General features: G+C 35.3%; 1 long non-coding RNA gene across 2 annotated transcripts; it reads left to right on the top strand.

Annotated features, from left to right (window-relative positions):
• The first annotated feature begins 510 nt into the window (after positions 1 to 510).
• On the top strand, positions 511 to 5,500 carry LOC132142025 (uncharacterized). 2 transcript variants are annotated; one of them, XR_009434006.1, is made up of 6 exons: positions 511 to 557; positions 3,605 to 3,658; positions 4,238 to 4,355; positions 4,467 to 4,531; positions 4,759 to 4,837; positions 4,980 to 5,500. It is a non-coding gene; the product is annotated as an uncharacterized LOC132142025 (long non-coding RNA). The 2 variants fall into 2 exon arrangements; XR_009434007.1 differs by lacking the exon at positions 4,238 to 4,355 and having other exon boundaries at positions 518 to 557.
• The last annotated feature ends 7,908 nt before the right edge of the window (positions 5,501 to 13,408 follow it).

Consider the following 13,408-nt stretch of genomic DNA (forward strand, 5'->3'; position numbering starts at 1 on the left):
CACAAGAACATTGTTATCACACAAGAACATTTTGATAGAAAACAAAAAATATTTAAAGTAGATAAAATTAGAATAAATAAAATGGAAATGTATACATACTACTACTACTGTAAACTTTGCAAATAGGACATCAGCCACTTCAAGTCAATGAACAATAACAAAGTGGGCTGCAATGAATGTCTGTGCAAAACAGCTTTTTTTCAACGCTCCTACCCAATGACAGAGGCATGCAGGGTTTTTTTCCACTGGAGTAGTCACGTGAAGGATGCGTGCACAACTAATAACTAATATCATCACGCTATAAAGGGTTGCATCTGTGTGAAACGCATAGGAAAAAAGAACGACAGAAAGAACGGCTCCCCTCCAGCCGCGACTCGGCTCCCATCGTTCATGTTTATGAGCCATTCAAAAGAATCGGTTCGTTCGCGAACGTCACAGCTCTATCCTCGAGCTCCTGCTGTTTGCTCGCGCGCGTGTGCGTGCAAGAGCGATTTCAAATACAAAGAACTAGAAGTAACGGCTCCTTTCCTCAAAGAAAGAAACAACCGCTGTGCAAGGTGAGTAAAGGCTCCAAAATAAATACACAGATTTATTATTTGTATACTAATTCCTACACTGGCACATTAAACTGTATGTTTTTTTATTTAAAATGTTTGTTTTAACCATTAATTTATTAGCCGCGATGCTTACGAGTCTAATGTAATTTGTGGGACGAAATGGAGACAAACACAAGGTCACAAAAATTATTAGTTAGGTTTACACATGATGTTTACGTTTATTCAGTGTAACTCTTTAACTTTTCTAAATTATTGTTCTCGTTTACGTTTGTTAAATAGTTATACATCCATGTTAACGTACATGTAACGTTAGCCTATTTTTCGAGTCATTTGCACATAATGTAGGGGAGACCAGGGACAGTTGCAACAAGGGATGGTTGCAACATGTCATTTTTCTCCAATCAAAAAGAAGCTAGAGTGATGACACTCACACTGCACATGCTCAGTTGGATGCCCCTCCCTTGCAGAGAAACATCAAGGAGATTCCTGAGCTGCTCCAGGATTTATTAAAAAAAAAACTGTTTTTGAGGTATGAAAGTATTTATTTTCTTGAGCTTTGTTTTTGTTAAAATGCTGTAATTGTTTTTTGTGATTCAGTTCAAACCTATATGGTTTAAATGAGTGATATGTTAACTTTAAGCTAATACGGTTAACATGTTTCAATGCCACCTTGTTTAGCTAGCACATGAGGTTTTATCATGGCTGACATGTAAGGGGACAGTTGCAACAACTGTTGCAACTAAAAAAAAAAAATAAAAAAAAACCAACTGTTGCAACTGTCCCCGTACAATGCATAAATATAAAAACAGACCACATAGCGGTATTTTTAACATTTTAAAAGTTCTTTCATAATTTTTCATTCATCTGCACACAAGTTTTTACTTAAATATAATATAGTTCATCAAGTTTATGTGTGTGTGCGCATGTGTGCAGATGTCTGTGGCCATGCTTTGGTGCAACTGTGTGTTTATGTGCAGAGGAGGACACAGTGAATAGTTTAATTACCTATAAATATACATATATTTATCTTTCTTTTCAGTATGCCCAGAGTGAGGAAGAGAGTCTCAGACAGAGGGGTCCCACTCCATATTTTGGAGAGAGCCTCTAACCTTATCAAGGATGAAGGCAGATCAGTCAGGGCAGTGGCAAGAGAGTTTGCCATCTGTCACACCACATTGTACAGGTTCCACAAAAAGAGAGGGAGACTGCAAGCAGAGGGACATGATAAGTTACCAAGTGTTGGCTACTGGAGCAGCAGGAGAGTGTTTACAGATGAACAGGAGAAGACCGTCAGGCAGTATTTACAAAAGGCAGCTGACCTATACTTTGGGTTATGTCCCAAAGAGGTAAGAAATTAGGGGAAGACTGTTTTATTAAGGGACATATTAATATGAGAGAGAAGTCTGAAAACAGAGAGGGAGGGAGAGGATAGAATTAGGCCTAAAGATAATATGATGGATGTTTTTTACATTTTTTAACACTTATTTCAGGTTAGGAGGTTTGCATATCAGCTGGCCACTCACTATGGGTGCAAATTTCCTGAGCAGTGGAGAGAGACTAGTATGGCTGGAGCAGATTGGTTTTCAGGATTTATGAAGAGGAACCCCAGTCTCTCAATTAGACGTCCACAAGCCACAAGCCTGTCAAGAGCATCCAGCTTTAACCAGGTGAATGTAGGAAAATTCTTTGACAATCTCAGCAAAGTTCTTGAGAAGTCTCATCCGCCAGCCTCACCTGAAGCCTCCACATCTCATCCGCCAGCCTCACCTGAAGCCTCCACATCTCATCCGCCAGCCTCACCTGAAGCCTCCACATCTCATCCGCCAGCCTCACCTGAAGCCTCCACATCTCATCCGCCAGCCTCACCTGAAGCCTCCACGTCTCTTCCGCCAGCCTCACCTGAAGCTTTCACGTCTCTTCCGCCAGCCTCACCTGAAGCTTTCACGTCTCTTCCGCCAGCCTCACCTGCTTGCTTTTCTCCAGAGGCTATCCGGCCACATCCCAAAGCAGGGCCCAGAAAAATGACCACCAAAGGCAGAAAACGACGCTCCACTGCCATTCTGACTGACACTCCAGAAAAGATAGCATTGGAGATCGAGAAGAACAACATTCTTCTCAAGAAGACAAAAAAAAGACTTGGAGAGAAAAAAGTTACAAAAAAAGGGGGAAAGAAGAGCAAAAAACTGAAGAACGTAATGCCTGAATCAGAATCAGATGAATTCTGTATCGTTTGTCTCGAGAGTTATTCAAAGTCGAGGGAAGTCTGTTTACAGTGCTGGAGCTGTAAATCCTGGGCACACAAGGATTGTACCCCTGGAGGTGATGTGTACACATGTCACAACTGTGACTCTGACTGAATCCAGAGTATTATATTATTGTTGATATTACAGTTTTGACAGTTGTTAAAATGAGAGTTATTGCTGTAAAGTTATCGTTAAAGTAGATTCAAGATGCAGTTATAATGTTGACATTACATTGTAAACCTTTGTTTTGCTAAAATGAAAAATGTAATAAAAAATATAGTAAAAAAAAAATGTTTTACATGACAATAGGCTAAATAAAAGTTAATTGCCTCACAAATCGTTCCATTCTTCTTATTTTACTAAAAGCCTACTGTATTTGATATCATTTTGAATATTTTACATCTGCACATAAGGCCTATTCATCTAGAAAAATCTATAATTGTCATTAATCAAAGCTGATGAATAAATATTTGATAATAATCATTTAGCTAAAACTGACATATATTGTATTTGTAACATGTTGCAACCATCCCCAAACAGTGTTGCAATTGTCCCCGGGCGCGGGGTCAGTTGCAACATCTGACTCCTTACATTCAAATGCAAAATGTGAAAAATGTAGATTCTGGAACAATCTTTAAATGGTTTAGACTATTAACAGACAGATGTAAGTATATTGTATAAAAAATTGGTTTGTCTAATCCAAACCATCTCCGAGTAACAGAGCCAAATGCAAAAAGTGTTGCAACTGTCCCCGGTCTCCCCTAACGTTACATAAAACTGGTTTTGATCATTTTCTCTCCTCAGAAAATCCAGTATGACTTCTCTAAAAATCTCAAAGGGTTCACAGAGCAGCACTATGTCAGTATTTAAGTATTTATTTGACATTGAAATTGTAACGGTTTGGTATGGAAGACAGGAGGCAAATGCAAGTTGACAGAGTTTATTGTAATGAGATGAGATGGATGAAGGTTGGAGAGTGACGCAGGGACCTCGATGGCAGCACAGACTGGTAAGTAGGTGGGTTGAGTGCGCTGGTAGAGATGACGGTGGTGGTAGATCCGTGAGAAGTGAAGATAATCCGTGTGAGAGAGGAACAATCCAGAGACGACCGAACAAGAGACAAGCAAGAGCAGGAACATGAGGATCAGGACAGACATCTAACACGGAGGACCTCAAACAACGATCTGACAAACAAGAGACGAAAGACAGGGTGTTAAATAGGCAGTTGGAATGAGATGCACCTGCATGAAACAATCAACATGACGTAACATGAATACAGCTGGAGACGGTGCATTCATGAACTGTGACAGAAATAACTGAAAAAGTGTTTCAGCTTGGCCTAATCCAATATTATATGACTGTAGCCTATACACTGTTACACTGAACTGAATTAAACAATTTAAAAAACTACCCTTATGTATCTTTTTTATTCTTCAGTTAATAAAGAAATGTGGCTCTGAGGTGGACACCTGTGAGGCAGTGGACAGACAGCTGCTGATGCCTGATGCTGGCTGACAATAAACAGACCTCTCTGGACATACCCCATCTTGTGCAGGTGTGTAAATAAGTGAACAATTGCAGAGACACACCAGAAACCCATATAAAACATTCAATTATTTCTAGTTTATTAACAGGTCTTTTTTCTTCTTTTTTTTATTGTTTTCAGAGAAATTCTAACATTGCACTTCCTGTAACATGATGGTCCTGCTGTCCTGGACTGTATATGATGAGGTAAGTATGAGTTTGTCCATGTGTGTATACATATGTAGTGTACACACACACACATTATACACACTTAATTAGTCCACAGCCATTAATCAATGCACTAATATGACAAAAATAATTCCTGTGGTGTTCCTCATTTTTAAGATAATTAAAAAAAAAACCTGTGTTCATGAATAAATGTAAATATTTTGTTATTTAATTTTATGTAAATCACTCTTTTTTTCAGTGAACAGCCTACACATAATCTCAGAACAGCTGTGGTAATAACTCGAGATCCATTTGGTGAGAGCAGCACTGCAGACTTTCCTGATGGTGAGGAGCTTCTTGCTGATGAACCTGCCGACATGAGTTCACCTTACTATGAGTGCCTATGTTCTGTTCAACTTTATACAGAAAAGCAATTAAAAGTACACTAAAGCGCACTATTCTTCTGGTGTATGTGTTGGCCATTCAGGAGGAGATCATGGACCATTTGCACAAGACTGATGATGCGTTTCAGCGGCCTTCAGCATCGTAAATCCTCACAATTTTCTAATATTTTGATTAAAAAAAATGATGTGCATTTATAACACTATACTTGGTATTATATCACATTTGTATCAAATTACAAAAGAAAAATAGCTAATGCAAGGGTGTTTCAAATCCAGAGTCTTTGGGAGGGATGCTAAATTTGACATTGTTCTCTCTTCTGACTGCTGTTATCAGTCTCTGTCAGTTTTCTTCCTTTGATTGAAAGTTGTGAAAATGCTATCTTTAGAGTATATATTTTGAGAATGCAAAAATATATTTGTGATACTCTCCCATTCACTGCTCTCGAAGTTTACTCAACTATAACAACTTACGCTGCTGAGAAACTGGTTCATTATATCTTGAGGCTTATCAATTTCTTAGAATGTCCTGTGTGAATTCTCCCAATCAGTTACCACTATTTAGAACAGGAAAGAAAATGTTACTATTAATTGCATTGTGTCTAAAATTGAATTTTAATTTATTAATTTAAATTGTATCATTGTTTTAGGTACATGAAATGTTTTTTAAAGTTCTAAGATAGAGTCACATTTATTTGTTTATAATTTTACCAAGGTGTAAATGTTTTGTTGTTGTTGTTGTTTATAGCAATGTTAACACTGATGTTTCCATAAATGGGATTGTGATGTGCAGTATTGACTATTATGGATTATGGATATTGTTTTTGCTTATCAATAGCTATGTTTTATAGGCATTTGTTTTATTTTTTCAGTTTGTTTTTTAAAATCATAAAAAATGTCAATAGCAGGAAAAAATAAAAGGGTTCCTCCAGAAACCATTGAAAGTGTAGATGATGATAACGTCCAACTCTTTGCAATTCTTCTCTGAGAAACTCCTTTTTTCAAAATGCCTCACTATCAAGATTTGATATGTTATCTATATTCTATTGTGAATAAAATATTATGAAATTTGTAAATTATTCCATTCCTTTTTTACTTACAATCTGTACAGTGTCCCAACTTTTGGAATCGGTTTTGTAAAGACTGAAATATTGTCAGAGGCTCAATGTCGAGCCTGTGAGTGTTATTGAACCTTCCCATTTGAGTTTTCCTATTCAATAACTGAATTAATATAATTGATTTACATTTTATGCATTTTACATTTTATATTTTATGAAGCAAATAAAAATGACTGAATAACCACAATAGTAATGAGAGGAAATTCATTTAATTTTATTATACAATTTTCAAATTAAGAAATAAAGAAACAGTTACAGTTACCTGTCCTGCTCTATACTGTATTTCTCTTTCCACATGATGAGTGTGTCTTCATCACTACAGCAACAGAAACACACTTATAACCTGTAGAAAAACTAGTCTGTGTAACTATAGAGTAGTTTCTGTCATGAGTTCAGTGACATCAGCAAATATGCATTATCAGTGTCACAAAAATGAGATAAAGTTGATGACATTTTATGTTATAACTAATTCAAATGTGTTAACAACTAAAAATGCAACAACAAGTTTGACATCAGTCCAAGATTGTGTCAAAATGATATTGTTGTATGTTTTTAATTTTTAGATAAATTGGTGAAGCTCAGCCTCTCATGTTGAGTAAAAATTGTTGAAAGTACCCCACACTGTTTGTCTGTCTGCTTCACTTTCTGTTTCCTACATATTCAGCCGCTCTCTCTCTTCCTGCTAAACTATGGAATATCTGCAGTTGTAGAAAGCCTATTAATAGACTGGCCTTTTCTTTCTAACTCAACTTTAGGAGTCTATAGTTTCCTTTCACAAAGTATTTCACTGATCCTGCCCTGATATGAGTACAACATGAAGAATGTATGTGTGTAGGTTAGTTTTTTGCAGCACGTGTTTGTGTTTTGCACCACCCAGTAACAGAGATATATAAAGAACACCTAATTGCTAGTCGTCACAGACGCAGATCCTTCTAGCCACGGATGAACTACAGGTGAAGTATCTTTTTGTTTATGTCTATTTTATTGCTTTTTGTTAACAAGATCAACTTCACAGACATTATTGGATCGTGTAAACGTCACACCAGTTATTGTTGTTTAAATTAAAACTACACCAATAAGCAAAGAATTATGAAAATATTCTGTGCCAATTGAGTAAAATAGAAAATATAATTGGGTGCGTAGATTCAACAAATAGAAAAAAAAAATGTTTTACATACAATATAAAAAAAGCATTCAGACTCTGATTAGTAATGGGTTGTTGAGTGTTGAATGTGTGTTTAAAGAAAAATGAACCAATTTTAAATGTAATTTTTACACTCTAGTCCTATTTTGTCACTCTGTCTTCTATACACAGAATGGGCCGACCAAGGAAGCTGAAAACATTGTCCGATCTGAAAGACACTGAGTTTGGTCAGCCATATCCAAGACATGGTCTCAGTCTGCTGTGGTGGTTTGCTCACAAGTGTGTTGATATTGAAAACAACAGGATTATTGCACAATGCAACCTAGAAGATTTTGGTTTCCATCTATTCCATAATTCAGAAGGAATTCTTCCTGATAATGACCTTCCGTACTATGAAATGGGCAACCTGCGCCATCCGGGCACGCTGCCTCATTATGTTACTAAGAATTATGACAGTGATGTACGTGAGAGCAACGCGGATCGCATTGTTGTTTCAGTCAGTTCAAACGGGAATGAAACTTGGTTTACAAAGATATATGTGACCCATCATTTAGGTCAGGGGAGTTTTGATGAGAACTCCACCTTCCACATCAGCCAAGGCCTCATCAGGATCATTCAAAGCCTAAATTGGTTCAAATTCATCAGACAAGTTAAGATCAGACATCGCCGTCTCTACTGAGTTTATATGTACATCTTTGCAGTCTTTGTAGAAACTATTTCTGTGTTTTTCTAAATGTATTTGTATATTTATTAATCATTTTTTGGATTTGGATTGACATGTGCTTTTATTAAATTAAAGAGTGAAGAAGTCACACTTACCGAACTGCATCACATGCACGTGTTTATGATGATCATATTTACACTAGGGATATATTAATTATTCAAATGGTTCAAAAGGCCTGTGTGATGTTTTTATTAGTTTTTATTACCTTTATTCATGTGGTTTGTGACTTTCTACCTGGCTTGCTTTGATTCATGTTTCAGATTATTGGTTTGGATTTGTTTGCCCATTTTCTGTGTGTTCCTCATCCTGGACTTTTTTCGGTCTGTGCTTCAATAAACTGATGTGATGTGTAACTAATGTTGAAAATGCTCAAATCTTCCTCGTGACAAATATGGATTTTTTTAATTTGATGATAGTAAACATCATAAATAGATAAATAGATAAAATATTATTCATTCTTTCATAGTAAATCAAATTGTCTGTCCTGCATGGCATGATTTTCAGGGACTTTCTCTTATAGAAAAGTTAGTTCTGCAAAAAATACTTTATACAAGGTTCATTTTGAGATTTTCAACTTCCTGCTTCAGTGCTATTTAAGCAGTGATTGACTTTTGCATTTACTGTCTTATTGAAAGTTTAATTTGGGAGGGAGACTGGGGTTGCTTTGATAAGTAGCAGAACAAACTCTAACCCAACTTTGTGCAATTTAATCTTTAATTATCTCTTCCTGATTTGGCGTGTGGTCTAGTTTTTAAATGAAAGCAAAAAAACTGAAAAGTGAATAATAATAAGGGTTTTTTTTTTTTTTTTTGGATGAACACTTCATCGGTAGATCCTGTAGATGTTTCTTGCTCTTGAAATTGACAGGTGTCAAATTATATGTGAATGTGTGTGAGTAAATATTTGAATCCTCAATGACTGACTTTTTGATTGCACTCTATTTGCCAACCAAATATTTAGCCATGGTGTAACTCCTCCCCTGACACTGATATGGAAAAACATCAGTTTCAGTTTGCAGATCTTTCCATGAACTACACACAGACTTGTCTGTAGATGATCCCCTCCCTTAAGCTAGGTATGTTGGATTAATTTAATAATGTTTTTATATAACTTATCACTTCACTGTTAAACCAATATTATTTATGTTAGAAGTATAGTACATCACACTGTAAAGAACATTTTTGTTTAAGAACCTAATTACCATGATTTTCCCAGTTATGTGATTATTTATTTACTTATTTATGGCAGATCACCTCTCAAGTTCAGATCAGATCAGATCACAGACTCTTCGTCTCACTGCAAGAGTCCTGGAGGATCAGAAAAGAGATCTTTCTGCTTGTGTAAGTGATCATTATCTGCAAATGTGTTTTACCAAAACTTCCTTATAAATGCTCTTTAAATGTTTGTTTTGTTTTTAGATAGTTGCATTTTCCCCTGTATATTTCATTTTAAAAAGAAAAGAAACTTATTTGAAATACAGGTGCTCTATTGTTTCAGTAAAACCAGTCCTGTTTCTTTCTTTTTTTTTCAACAGGATTGTCTGAAACATGACGAGAACCCTGCTTGACTTGTCCGATCTGAAAGAGACCGGGTTTGGTCAGCCCCGTCCCAGACACGGTCTGAGCTTGCTGTGGTGGTTTGCTCATGATTGTGTTCAGATTGACTCTAATGACTGTATGACTGCACAATGTGACCCTGCAAATGGAGAATTTGGTTTCCACCGATTCTATAATGGTGGTGGACTTCTTCCTAAAACTGATCTACTATACTTTGAGGTGGGCAACCTGAGCACCATCACAAAGAATTACAAAGGATTATCAGACAGCAGTAACACAGATCGCATCATTGTTTCCTTTGACTCAGACTGGAACAGATTCGACCACATTTATGTGACACGGCACTCAGATCAGACAAACTTTGACCCGAGTCACACTTTCCGTATTAGCCTTGGTCTTCTGAGGGAAATTAAAAGGTTGAGCTGTGAAGAATTCCTCAGAGAAACCATGAATGCTCCGAAACCTTATCAGAGACGTAAAAATTCCAACATATACTCACCACCCTCATTTTCACTTCAGTCACTGCAGGGTCAAAGGTCACACCAATCTACTTGGGATTTCTGTGCATGCTGCATCCTTCTGATTTGTGCACTAATTTGTGCACTGTTGCTCTTGATTGTTTCTCTCAAAACATAGTTTTGCTGTTTTCTTTTTCTAGTAATTTTTTGATAGAACAATTCAAATACATATATAAATGTGTGACATTATATATTTACTATGTTGAGGATCACCTAATTCTTTTGAATGGTCACTCTGATATATGTCACAATAGAGAAAAAAAGGATGATCATAACTTTGCTTTCAGGCTGATTTATTTAATATAAATTTTAATCTTAATATTCGGTATAACTAAGTATCACCTCAATATCTAGCTTCTTTAGTTCTGTTGATGTTTGTTGTGTTGTTGGTTATTATTTGACATATTTAATTAAAAAATAGAATTAATAACAAAGTTCTATGTTTGTGTGATGAAATATAAATCTCACCTCTGTTGATAAATGTTAAAATAAATTCTATTTTATGATACGCTTAATAAATGAAATCTGAATGTTTAGCATTATACAATTTAGTCAACACAGTAGCTTTGATGTAAATCCACTCATTAACAGCTTCCTTAATGTGTTTCTCTTTCCACAGTGATGATAAAAACCAGCTACTGGTGTGTGCTAATATAGAGAGGTTCCTGTCATTAGTGTCATGATGACACGAGTAAGCATCATTTATGTATTCAGAGCCAGAGATCTATCTGAAGATTATATTAAATTAAGATTATTATCATTGTGCAGCATACAGGTACAGAAACAACGAAATGCAGTTTGCATCCAACCAGAACTGCAAATAGCAATATGTTCATTAATATATGTATATATAAACTATTATAATTTTCCAAAAAAGGTTTCTTCAAAGGCTAATGTAGAGAAGGTGGAGACCAACTCAGTCCAAATGAAAAGGAGAACACATATACAATAATAATAATTTTACATTTAGCAGACATTTTTGTGTGTGTGTGTGTGTTTCCCTTGGAAAAGAACCTAAAAACGTTTGTGCTACTAATACAATTCTCTACCACTGAGTCACAGGAACAATTACTAATTTTTTAGTAACTGTAAATTTTAAATGAAGAATTAGTGTAGGCCATAATAACCACTTTGAGGAGGATCATTTATATAAGGACATTTAAATAAAGCAAAATATTGAGAGATAGTCAACTAGATCTGTTTATTTAAATATAGCTAAAATACATTGATTGCAACCACTTTCCATAAAAAAGTAGAACATTCAATTAATTATTTTTTTTCAGTGAAATATTTGTAAATGTAGGCTATTTATTATTATGTATTTATTTGATTCGATTTTAATTAGTTATAATAACCTATAGCCCTGTACTCTATACAGTCATACTTTCTCCAAAAACATTATTTAAAAGAAAAAAAAAAAGTAAGTAAAAGAAAAAAGTTGTCTGGTTCGACATGATGCAGTCGTGTTTGAACAGGAAACCTGATATAACGGTGTTAAAAAAAGGAATTGCTTAAATAAAATGAACAGCATTTTATTTATTTTTTTCTTCTTCAGTGAGCAGTGTTCTTGATCATTCCTGTAGTAACGTGAAATGATGACCCTGGTGTCTTTCAAGGAGGAGGGGGCATCTTCTGCGTCCACCACATATAGATTCTGTGCTTTAGCTAAAGAGCTTGCGTAGAGGAACATTTACTTTTTTTAGAGATGTTCAGCTAAAGTATATCCTCAATATTTATATAGTGTCTCATAATGAATTTGCTGTCTGTCCTCAATCACTCAAATGGAAATGTGTAATTATTAGGTCTAAAGAAAACTATATGTCATTCCACTTCCAAACAATATTGAAAGAGACTAAAAATTGATTATGGGGAACTACTTATGCAGCTTTATACAGATATCAATGCCAATTGTTGTTTTTCAGCTTTATTTCTCCATAAAATGTATAATTATGTTAATGCAGTGATATAATATTAATGCAAAGTCAGCGAACTTTTTTTGACCATGCAATATAGACAGTACGTACTTGACTGTACACTTTATAATGCATTCGCTTTATTTATTTGTTTTATTACTTTCTGAAAACAATGTATGTCCGAGTAATGAATAAAGTAAATGAATAAATGAATTCCAAGCATGAAGAAGAAAATGTAAAATTTTGTAAAATAATTTCATTTAAAATATACTTCAACTTCAGGTTATTTAATAATGTACTTTGAAAGTATACTTTCACTGTATTGTTACAATGATCACTTTAAGGGCGCAGTTAAAAGGTATTCATAAAATATAAGTAAAGTGCAAATAAATATAAAAAATAAACAACTTTCAATTCAAGTATATTTTTGTAATATATATATATATATATATATATTCATGGACTTTTAACAAATTCATGGATTTTTAAATGCTGTTCTTTTGGACTTTCTAGTCATCAGTGATTTCTGAAAACAAAAAAAGTATCATGGTTTCCACAAAAATATGAAGCTGCAAAAACTGTTTTCTGCACTGATAATAAACAGAAATGTTTCTTGAGCAGCAAATCAGCATATCAGAATGATTTCTGAAGATCATGTGACACTGAAGACTGGAGGAATGGGTGATGAAAATACAGCTTTGCATCACAGGAATAAATTACATTTGTTTATATATATTAAAATAGTACAAAATAACAAAATAATTTGATCTTCCATTTCCATTGTGACTATTATGACTACTACAGTTTGAAGTGTTTATTAGTAAATGCATTATGTTTCCCATATTTTTAAAGCTCAAAGAGTCAATAACCTATGTATAGTGCTCCAAATGACACAAAACAGTAGTAGGACACACCCATAAGACACACCCACTTCAAGCTCTTGTACTGGTTTGCTAAAGAATGTATTTGGGTTAAAGGTGACAACATGTTTCTGGTGTGTGACCATACGGAGGGAGACTTCGGCTTTCACCTCTCTTGAGAACAGATGCAGTAAACATAAAGGGAGTCTTCTTCCAGATGTGAACTTTCCCTACTACTTGCTGGGCGATCTGAATTCACCATACGCCACATTTCACATCTCCAGGAAGCTCCTGAAGATAATCCAATCATTCCTGAATCTAGATGTCTTTCTGCTGACCATTGGCTATCAGAAGCCAGCTTTCCAGTCGAGTCCTACTTACGAAGAATGTGTCTGTAGCTGTATACCATACTCTGAAATCATTTGGGAGGAAAAGTTGCAGTGAAAGTCTCTTGAGATGTACAGCGCAAGGTCAAAAGTGCACTGACTGAAACAAGCAGAAGTATGCATTAGATTTAGTAACGAACAGTAGATGTATATGCTTAGTAACAGAAAGATGTGCTCATCTACAGACAGAAATTACCATGAAGCAAACATGTAACCTCAGTGTTTTTGTGCTTTGGCCATTAAGTCACTCTGTTCCTCTCAGCTGTGAATAAAAACTAGCAAAACAAGCAAACTGC

The sequence above is a fragment of the Carassius carassius genome, chromosome 6, assembly GCF_963082965.1.
Source record: "Carassius carassius chromosome 6, fCarCar2.1, whole genome shotgun sequence".
Classification (NCBI taxonomy): Eukaryota; Metazoa; Chordata; class Actinopteri; order Cypriniformes; family Cyprinidae; genus Carassius; species Carassius carassius.